Below are 10,335 nucleotides of genomic sequence, written 5' to 3'. Positions count from 1 at the left end.
CTTGGCGTTAACCTATAGAACTCCTGCTCTTTTTGGCTGCAGGTTTCTCCCATTCTGATTGGCTCCAATCTCCTGCAAGTCAGTTTCTGCAACTCTCTCCAAAATATCGAAAACCTCATCCTCGTATGCGGTGTAAAACGTTCCACCCGAAGCGAGATTTACTTTGTTTTTCATAAAATCAGAGAGATTCATAAAATATTTGGGCTAGTTGACATTGCTCAATGCCATGGTGAGGACATTTCCTCAACAAATCATTGAATCTCTCCCATGACTCACTAAATGCTTCTCCGTCATGAGGATGGAAATTGTGAATTTCTCTTCTATAAAAATTGCTTTGGAGAGAGGGTAAAATTTCTGCACAAATTTTCCTTGCATCTCTTCCCAAGAATTAAAAGTGATTCCTAGATTACGATACCATGCAAACGCTTTATCTTTAAGAGTTAGAGGAAAATATTTCATTTTTAACATCTCCGTAGATATTCCAGAACATTTTGAGAAGAGCATCTAATATGAAAATCATCAAGGAATTCTAACGAATTCTGTGCAGGTAATCCGTTAAATTCAGGTAGAGAATTGATCAATGCATTATCGTGATCAAAACAAGATACCTTCACCGATGTTTAGATTTACATCGGTTTGTCGTAAGCTTCCGGATGGTGTAGACCTATCCAGCATAGTTCTTCTCCTCTCATTTTGCTGATGTATCTCTTCAGCCATATTTCTCTGCTGAATTTCTGGTTCTGTGATCAGAGAATCTGGGGTGGCGTCTCTACTAATGTTTTCTGCAGACTTCTCACCAGCTCCTGAGCTGTTACTACCATAAATCTTCAGCAAAATGTTAGCAGACGATGAGCTGAGGATTTTAAAGTCCTTCAGCTTAAGAGGATAATAAAGAATGACTGAGATTCAGAAAAACAAAAATTCCTACTATAATACCGTGCTCCCGGCAACGTGCCAGTTGATGAGCCCAATTTTAGGTGTTTTTACTGGTTATTTATCAGTTGAATTCGTGTGAGGATTGAGCTTATGCAACGAAATTTATAACCTCACAGCCTTTGGCAAGCAAGGGTCGATCCACAGAAGTAAAGAAAACAAATGGAAAATTCCAAGTGTTAATCTCTGTAGAAATTTTCTTCAGAATAAGTTGCAGAAAATTCCTTAAAAGTATGGATTCAGCTAATTCTTCAGTCAAATTATCTTCAGTTAAGTTTTACGGAGATATCTTGGCAAACTCAATTGAGCAGAACCGCAAGAGAGAAATTTTCTTTGTTGACGGTTCGCTATGCCCTGTGAGGCAATTGAGCAAACACCACCGCGGTGTTTGTGCACGCGCTAACGCCGCGCGCTGGTGAGCTCGCTGCTGCGGCGCTGCTGCGCGCCGGGCGCTGCACGCGCGCTGCGCGTTAACCTGCACGCTGGCGCCGCTGCTACGGGGCGAAGCTGCACAAGCTGGCGTCATGCAAGCGAGCCTGCTCGCAGTGCTGATTCGCGCGAGCTTGCTTGTTACTTGATTGCTGGCAACCTAGGCTGAGGCCTGGGTTGCTGGCAGTTGGAAGTTCTGCAGGAAGGAGTTCACGATCGGATGCGAACAATGAAATTTTTGCTAGACATAATGGAAAACGATTCAATCAACTATGGGATTCGAAATCAAACGTAACCAAAGGAACAACAGAAATTGGAAATGCTGAAGACACAGCTTGTGATCTTCAGCCCAACCCTGACTGTCTTAGAAGGGAGAAGAAGATTGTACCAAAACCGAAATGCTCACGCCTCCTTGTGTCACTCCTTCCGGGCAAGGCGACGATCGTCGTGCTCCAGCTACTCCTCGGCTTGCTTCTCTCCCAGCTCAAATGGTCATCAGCCTTGGAGGGTCTGCAGAAATCCTTTCTCTCCAAGCCCTAGCTTCCTTGAGAGAAATTCTGGACAACCTAAAATCAACTCTCAAGAGAGTATTTATAGGTTTCTCTTAAGTCATGCCCAGGGGCATTTTCGTAATTTCTGCTTCTTTGAATTTTTGCCCGCTCCTCTTGATCCTCGTCTCTTTCCTTGATCTTCTTAACCTGTCTCTGAATGTTTACTAACCATAAAATGTTAAATATATTCCACTTGATTCAAAGGATCAAGTGGGGTTAGTGATTTTACAAAATGATGCATATGCATGATATTAGCATGAATTAACATTATAATTTTGATGAATGAGAACTAAAAAGTTTAATTATTTGATGACATATTTGAGAGTCATCAAACACCCCCCAACTTAGATCATTACTAGTCCTTTAGTAATGAAATGCAGGTGAGAATAAAAGATGATCTCAAGTTGACCCTCGACTTCCGATAGCTTTGATTCATGCTCTTTTCAAGGAGTATTTTCAGCAATTGAACTTGACCAGCATAGGAGAAATTTAGGATCTATCTTAGCCTTCTACCTCAACTAAGTGCACTTGATCTACGGTGTACATATAGTAAGTACATAGTATATGGAGTAAGGTCGAGTTAACACCCCAAGCGCACTACTGAACAAGGCGTGGAGCGGTGCTAATGGTAGCTCAATACTATGGCTATAGTAGCATCGGCTCAAACACATGGGAGACAGCTTTTCCACCTTTATTTTCTTTGGCATTTGCTGCTTGTTGGTCATTTTTTATGACAATCAACTTTAGTAACTATGATGCAAGCTTTTGCTTGTTTTGCGCAATGCAGCTTTCACTTTATAATTTGGTGGCGCTATCCACTACTCCATCTGCCGCCCTTAGTAGACCGGCAGCTTATTCCCACGGTTTTGTATCCTTCTTGGTTCAGGAGCTTCACTCACATCATAATAATATTGCCAATGAGCTAGCACTAACCCTACTCTCCACTAAAGCTAAAAATTTCGTGCATGTAAGTGCTAACTCAACCCAAGTCGGTGGTGAGGTGGAGAAAATAAAATGGTAAGAGATGTGGATGAAATAGTACGTATCATAGTGCACCTAGCGAGGCTTACTTCACCTAGGATTTCCTAGCTGGCCACTCTTGCACCTCTACCCTTTTGAAAAGAATCGAATTATCATGCATATCATTGGACAAGCATCTCCTAGGATCATCAAATATCCATGGTTTGTGAATGCAAAACGAAAATTTTAATGGATGATGCATGCAACTGTACTCCTCCCCAATAAAAGGCATGTTCCTACATGACAAATCATAATTACGAGAAAGGAGAAAGAGAGATCAAACCATGGAAGGAAAGGCGGCGATCAGCATTCGTGTTGTCCAGTGACGGTGTACCTAGCTTGGATAGGAGTAGCTGCACACGAAGACAGAAACAAAAACGAAGAAAACAAAACAAAACACACCAAAATAACAAAACAGAGAAAATAGGAAATGGAAGCAAAACTAGTCAGATCATGAGCTCGTATGTGGCTTTTCTAAAGTAATATTCATGGGGCTATTAAGATCTTCTTCTTCTAAGTAGGGTTTGAGCCGTTGCCCATTCACAGTGAATTGTCTTTGAGATGTAGGATCAAAAATGGTAACCGCTCCATTCTCAAAACCTGCTGAACAAGGAATGGGCCATCCCATCGCGTTTTCAATTTTCCTGAAAAGAGTTTTAATCTAGAGTTGTAAAGCCATACTTTTTGATTCTCTACAAAAATTCGTCTCTTCAAGCTCTTATCATGAAACATCTTCATCTTGGCTTTATAAATCATCGAATTCTCATAAGCCTCATTTCTTAACTCTTCCAACTCATTCGATTGAAGAAGTCTATGCTTGCCGGCTCTATCCAAATCTAGGTTGAGTTTGCTAATAGCCCACAGGGCCTTGTGTTCTAACTCAAGTGGTAGGTGACAAGCCTTCCCAAAGATAAGTCCAAAGGGAGACATGCCGAGAGGAGTTTTGTAAGCGGTCCTATAGGCCCATAATGCCTCGTCTAGCTTCCTAGACCAATCTTTCCCATCCGGACGCAATCTTTCCTAGGCTCAAAATTTTCTTAACCGCCCGATTGCACAATTCAACTTGGCCATTGGCTTGAGGGTGATAAGGAGTAGTGACTCGATGATGGACACCAAACTTCTTGAGGAGGTTCCTAAAGTTGTAGTTTGTAAGTGGGAACCTCCATCACTAATGATAGTCACTACCTTACTGTCATTGGTTTTGGAGGAATGGCTTCTACCCATTTGGAGACATAATCGACAGCCATCAAAATATATTCATAACCATTAGAACTAGGGAAGGAACCCATAAAATCGATTCCCCATAAATCAAATATTTCTACTTCTAGGATGGGTTGTAGGGGCATTCTATCTTTCCTATTTATGTTGACGGATGCTTGGCATGCTAAACAAGTATTATAAAATTTCTGGGCGTCATGAAATAATGTAGGCCAAAAGAAACCCGCTTCAACAACTTTATGAGTTGTTACCTTGGCAGTAGTGTCCTCCGGGTTTGGAATGACAGAATTCCAAAATGCTTCTTTGCTCGCTCTCGGGACACACCGCCTCAAAATTTGATCTTGGCCTTGATGGAATAGCTCCGGATCTTCCCAAAAGTAAATTGTGCATCCTTAAGCAGCTTCTTCCTCCCATGAGACATCCATCCTGTGGGAATTTTTCCTGAAACCAACAAATTGACAATGTGCGCGTACCAAGGAAGCGATGTTCCTTGTGCGGTTAGGACATATTCATCAGGAAATGCATCATTTATAATCTCAGGTTAGATGCTCATGATTCGAGAGAGATGATCTGCTACTACATTTTCACACCCTTTCTTATCTTTGATCTCTAAATCAAATTCCTGCAATAAAAGCACCCATCTAATCAACCTAGGTTTGGCCTCCTTCTTCGTTAACAAGTATCTAATAGCTGCATGGTCAGAAAAAACAGTAATTTTACTACCTAACAAGTAAGATCTAAACTTTTCTAAAGCAAAAATAATGGCTAGCAGTTCCTTCTCAGTAGTAGTATAATTTAGCTGCGCGTCCACTAAGGTTCTGCTGGTGTAGTAGATAACCACGGGTTTCTTGTCGATTTGCTGACCTAACACTGCACCTACTGCAAAATCAGAAGCATCACACATTAGTTCAAAAGGAAGGGTCCAATCGGGCCCTTGCAAGATAGGCGCATTAACTAAGGCTTCCTTCAATTTATAAAATGCATCTTTAGCTTCTAGTGTTAGTTCAAACTCATTGTTCTTAGACGATAAAATATTTGTAAGAGGTTTGGAAATTTTAGCAAAGTCAAGAATGAAACGTCTATAGAAACCCGCGTGGCCGAGGAAACCCCTAAGGGTTTTTAGGTTGGTTGGAGGTGGAAGACCCTGGATGATTTCGATCTTGGCCTTGTCCACTTCAATCCACGGTTGCTGACCATGTGTCCCAGCACTACTCCTCCTGCACCATGAAATGGGATTTTTCCAGCTTAGGACAGGGTTGGACTCAATGCACCTCTTCAATACTTTGGTGAGGCTTAGTAAGCAGTTTTCAAAGGTAGATCCAAAAACTGAAAAATCATCCATAAAGATTTCTAGACATTCTCCTACTAAATCAGAAAAGAGGGCATTCATACATCGCTGAAATGTGGCGGGGGCATTGCATAGCCCGAAGGGCATACGCCTAAAGGCATATGTCCCTACGGGACTCGTAAATGTTGTCTTCTGTTGATCATCAGGATGGATGTTTACTTGGTTGTACACTGAATAACCGTCAAGAAAACAAAACTATTGTTGCCCCGACAACTTTTCTAATATTTGATCCATAAAGGGTAGAGGGTAGTGGTCTTTCTTGGTTGCCTTGTTTAGCTTCCTATAATCAATACATACTCTCCATCCAGTGGTCAATCTCTTCTGCACCTCTTCCCCTTTTTCATTCACTTCTACTGTAATTCCAGATTTCTTTGGTACCATGTGTACGGGACTCACCCATCTACTGTCGGATATGGCATAAATAATTCCTGCATTCAACCACTTTATAATTTCTTTCTCAAGAACTTCTCTCATGTAAGGGTTGAGTCTCCTTTGATGCTCTCTACAAGGTCTTGCTTCCTCTTCTAAAAATATCCTATGTTCACAGATCGAAGATGGAATTCCCCTAATATCATCAAATGTCCAACCTATGGCATTTTTGTGCTCCCTAAGTACATCGAGCAAGTCACTTTCTTGTTCAGGAGTGAGTGATGAGGAAATGATTACCGGTAAGATTTTCTTCTCATCTAGATATGCATATTTGAGGGATGAGGGTAAGGGTTTCAATTCTGGTCCTACCTCTACCGAAGGAGTCTATGATTTCTTCCTCTAGCTCTCTGCCTCTACTTGTGACAAGTATTCCTTAATCACATCCTCTCTGTCACCCCCTGCACACAATTTTAACTCCTCATTGCTTCCTAAGGGACATTTGATCATTTTTGATATATCAAGTTGACCTCTCTCCTTTCCAATTTTAAACTCCACCGTCCCCCTTTCCCAATCCATTATCATTTTTGCCGTAACTAGAAATGGTCTTCCTAAGATAATAGGAGCTAAGCTAATGTTTCCCGATATTTTCACATCAGTCACTATAAAATCTATGGGTATTTCACAATTCTCTACAGTGATCATGACATCGGTTAACCTTCCTCGGTTACCTAACAGTTCCATCAGCCTAGAGTAAATCCATATGTATTTCTCTAATTCTCCAAACCCACACTCTTATATAATGCCGTTGGGATGATGCTTATGCTTGCTCCCGTATCTAATAAAACTTTAGAGAATGTGATAAAAGGGGCTCCGGGGTCTCTCATTTTGATAGGGATGTCATTAAGGATGCTAGAGGCATTTTCAGATAATTTAACTACTTCCCTAGGCTTCCTAATGGTGCAAGAATCCTTAAGGTATTTCTTTAGGGAGGGTGCACACCTAAGCATGTCCTCTATAGTAACAGTCATGGTGGCTCTTTTAAAGTTCTCAAGTAATCTATTTTCATAATCAAGAGTCGGTTTTTCCTATTTAAAGCTGAAGGGTAAGGAACATGTTGCCCACTGTAGAAGGTAGAGGTTCCTCCACGAGGAAGAATCCTCTCCTTCTTCCTCTCTTGATTCATTCCCTTCTTAGAATTCTCTATAAATTCTGATAAGGATCCTGAAGTTCCTTTCCATTTCTCAATTTTGAGATTGCTAGAACTTCAGGATCTTCTCCATTCGTATCATCATGAATGGAGTGTTGCACATGATGTAGGTTGCATGGATTTATTATCGGTTTCGTGGGAAGTTTATATGATGTGCAATGGGGTTCTAGAGTTATACCTTGGTGTTCAGGTGGTGCAGGTCTGAAGCTCTCCAATAGCTTCCTCATCTGTTCTTGGGACTCCAACATCTGCTTCGTTTGGAACTCCATCATGACTTGCATGCGCATCTCCATCTCCGCTCTCAACTTCTGATTTTGCTTCTCGATCATATCTGAAATAACCGGGTTAGTGTAGAGAAATCAGGTTGAGTTTGAGAGGAGCATGATACTGCTGTTGGTGTCTTGATTGAAACTGCTGCTTCTACTGAAATTGGTGTTGAAAAGGAGCTTTGTTCCCTTTGGTGAAGCTCCCTCCGTTTTGGAAGTTTGGCCTCTTTTGACCTGCCCACGGTTGTTGCGGCTAGTTGAAGGCCGTCACCTCTTCTTCCATGGCTTGGCATGCCCCATCTGCATGTTCCCTACTGAAGCAGAGAGAGCAGATCTTAGCTTTAATGATAGGAGAGTTGCCTAAAAAGACATTCTTCAAGGTGGAGGTGAGCTCCTCCAATTTCTGGTTAGTCTCCCTTAGGCCGCTTGTAGCTCTCCCTCCTTGGCGTTAACCTATAGAACTCCTGCTCTTTTGGCTGCAGGTTTCTCCCATTCTGATTGGCTCCAATCTCCTGCAAGTCAGTTTCTGCAACTCTCTCCAAAATATCAAAACCTCATCCTCGTATGTGTAAAACGTTCCACCCGAAGCGAGATTTACTTTGTTTTTCATAAAATCAGAGAGATTCATAAAATATTTGGGCTAGTTGACATTGCTCAATGCCATGGTGAGGACATTTCCTCAACAAATCATTGAATCTCTCCCATGACTCACTAAATGCTTCTCCGTCATGAGGATGGAAATTGTGAATTTCTCTTCTATAAAAATTCGTTTTGGAGAGAGGGTAAAATTTCTGCACAAATTTTCCTTGCATCTCTTCCCAAGAATTAAAAGTGATTCCTAGATTACGATACCATGCAAACGCTTTATCTTTAAGAGTTAGAGGAAAATATTTCATTTTTAACATCTCCGTAGATATTCCAGGAACATTTTGAGAAGAGCATCTAATATGAAAATCATCAAGGAATTCTAACGAATTCTGTGCAGGTAATCCGTTAAATTCAGGTAGAGAATTGATCAATGCATTATCGTATCGAAACAAGATACCTTCACCGATGTTTAGATTTACATCGGTTTGTCGTAAGCTTCCGGATGGTGTAGACCTATCCAGCATAGTTCTTCTCCTCTCATTTTGCTGATGTATCTCTTCAGCCATATTTCTCTGCTGAATTTCTGGTTCTGTGACTGTAGAATCTGGGGTGGCGTCTCTACTAATGTTTTCTGCAGACTTCTCACAGCTCTGGCGTGTTACTACCATAAATCTTCAGCAAAATGTTAGCAGACGATGAGCTGAGGATTTTAAAGTCCTTCAGCTTAAGAGGATAATAAAGAATGACTGTAGATTCAGAAAAACAAAATTCCTACTATAATACCGTGCTCCCCGGCAACGGTGCCAGTTGATGAGCCCAATTTTAGGGTGTTTTTTACTGGTTATTTATCAGTTGAATTCGTGTGAGGATTGAGCTTATGCAACGAAATTTATAACCTCACAGCCTTTGGCAAGCAAGGGTCGATCCACGTAGCAAAGAAAACAGCTGAAAATTCCAAGTGTTAATCTCTGTAGAAATTTTCTTCAGAATAAGTTGCAAAAATTCCTTAAAAGTATGGATTCAGCTAATTCTTCAGTCAAATTATCTTCAGTTAAGTTTTACGGAGATATCTTGGCAAACTCAATTGAGCAGAACCGCTGCAGAGAGAAATTTTCTTTGTTGACGGTTCGCTTATGCCCCGTGAGGCAATTGAGCAAACACCCTGCAGGTGTTTGTGCACGCGCGAACGCCTGCGCGCTGGTGAGCCTGCTCGCGGCGCTGCTGCGCGCGGGCGAACCTGCACTGGCGCGCTGCTGCGCTGGCGGCGAAGCTCGCGCTACGCGCCGCGGTGCGCGCGAGCCTGCTCGCAGTGCTGATTCGCGAGGCGAGCTTGCTGTTACTTGATTGCTGGCAACCCTAGGCTGAGGCCTGGGTTGCTAGCAGTCGGAAGTTCTGCAGGGAAGGAGTTCACGATCGGATGCGAGAACAATGAAATTTTGCTAGACATAATGGAAAACGATTCAATCAACTATGGATTCAAATCAAACGTAACCAAAGGAACAACAGAATTGGAAATGCTGAAGACACAGCTTGTGATCTTCAGCCCAACCTGACTGTCTTAGAAGGAGAAGAAGATTGTACCAAAACCGAAATGCTCACGCCTCCTTGTGTCACTCCTTCCGCAAGGCGACGATCGTCGTGCTCCAGCTACTCCTTGCTTCTCTCCCAGCTCAAATGGTCATCAGCCTTGGAGGGTCTGCAGAAATCCTTTCTCCAAGCCCTAGCTTCCTTGAGAAATTCTGGACAACCTAAAATCAACTCTCAAGAGAGTATTTATAGGTTTCTCTTAAGTCATGCCCAGGGGCAGTTTCGTAATTTCTGCTTCTTTGAATTTTTGCCCGCTCCTCTTGATCCTCGTCTCTTTCCTTGATCTTCTTAACCTGTCTCTGAATGTTTACTAACCATAAAATGTTAAATATATTCCACTTGATTCAAAGGATCAAGTGGGGTTAGTGATTTTACAAAATGATGCATATGCATGATATTAGCATGAATTAACATTATAATTTTGATGAATGAGAACTAAAAAGTTTAATTATTTGATGACATATTTGAGAGTCATCAAACACTAACTTAGATCATTACTAGTCCTTTAGTAATGAAATGCAGGTGAGAATAAAAGATGATCTCAAGTTGACCTCGACTTCCGATAGCTTTGATTCATGCTCTTTTCAAGGAGTATTTTCAGCAATTGAACTTGACCAGCATAGGAGAAATTTAGGATCTATCTTAGCCTTCTACCTCACCTCAGTGCACTTGATCTACGGTGTACATATAGTAAGTACATAGTATATGGAGTAAGGTCGAGTTAACACCCCAAGCGCACTACTGAACAAGGCGTGAGAGCGGTGCTAATGGTAGCTCAATACTATGGCTATAGTAGCATCGGCTCAAACACATGGGAGA

At 41.7% G+C, this 10,335-nt stretch overlaps 2 pseudogenes; both read left to right on the top strand.

Moving 5' to 3' along the window:
• The first annotated feature begins 221 nt into the window (after window positions 1–221).
• On the top strand, window positions 222–300 carry LOC144700332 (small nucleolar RNA R71; annotated as a pseudogene).
• Window positions 301–7,998: 7,698 nt separating this feature from the next.
• Window positions 7,999–8,077, top strand: LOC144700330 (small nucleolar RNA R71; annotated as a pseudogene).
• The last annotated feature ends 2,258 nt before the right edge of the window (window positions 8,078–10,335 follow it).

This window comes from Wolffia australiana, chromosome 2, assembly GCF_029677425.1.
Source record: "Wolffia australiana isolate 7733 chromosome 2, ASM2967742v1".
NCBI lineage: Eukaryota > Viridiplantae > Streptophyta > Magnoliopsida > Alismatales > Araceae > Wolffia > Wolffia australiana.
This window is presented reverse-complemented; position numbering and strand designations above follow the sequence as displayed.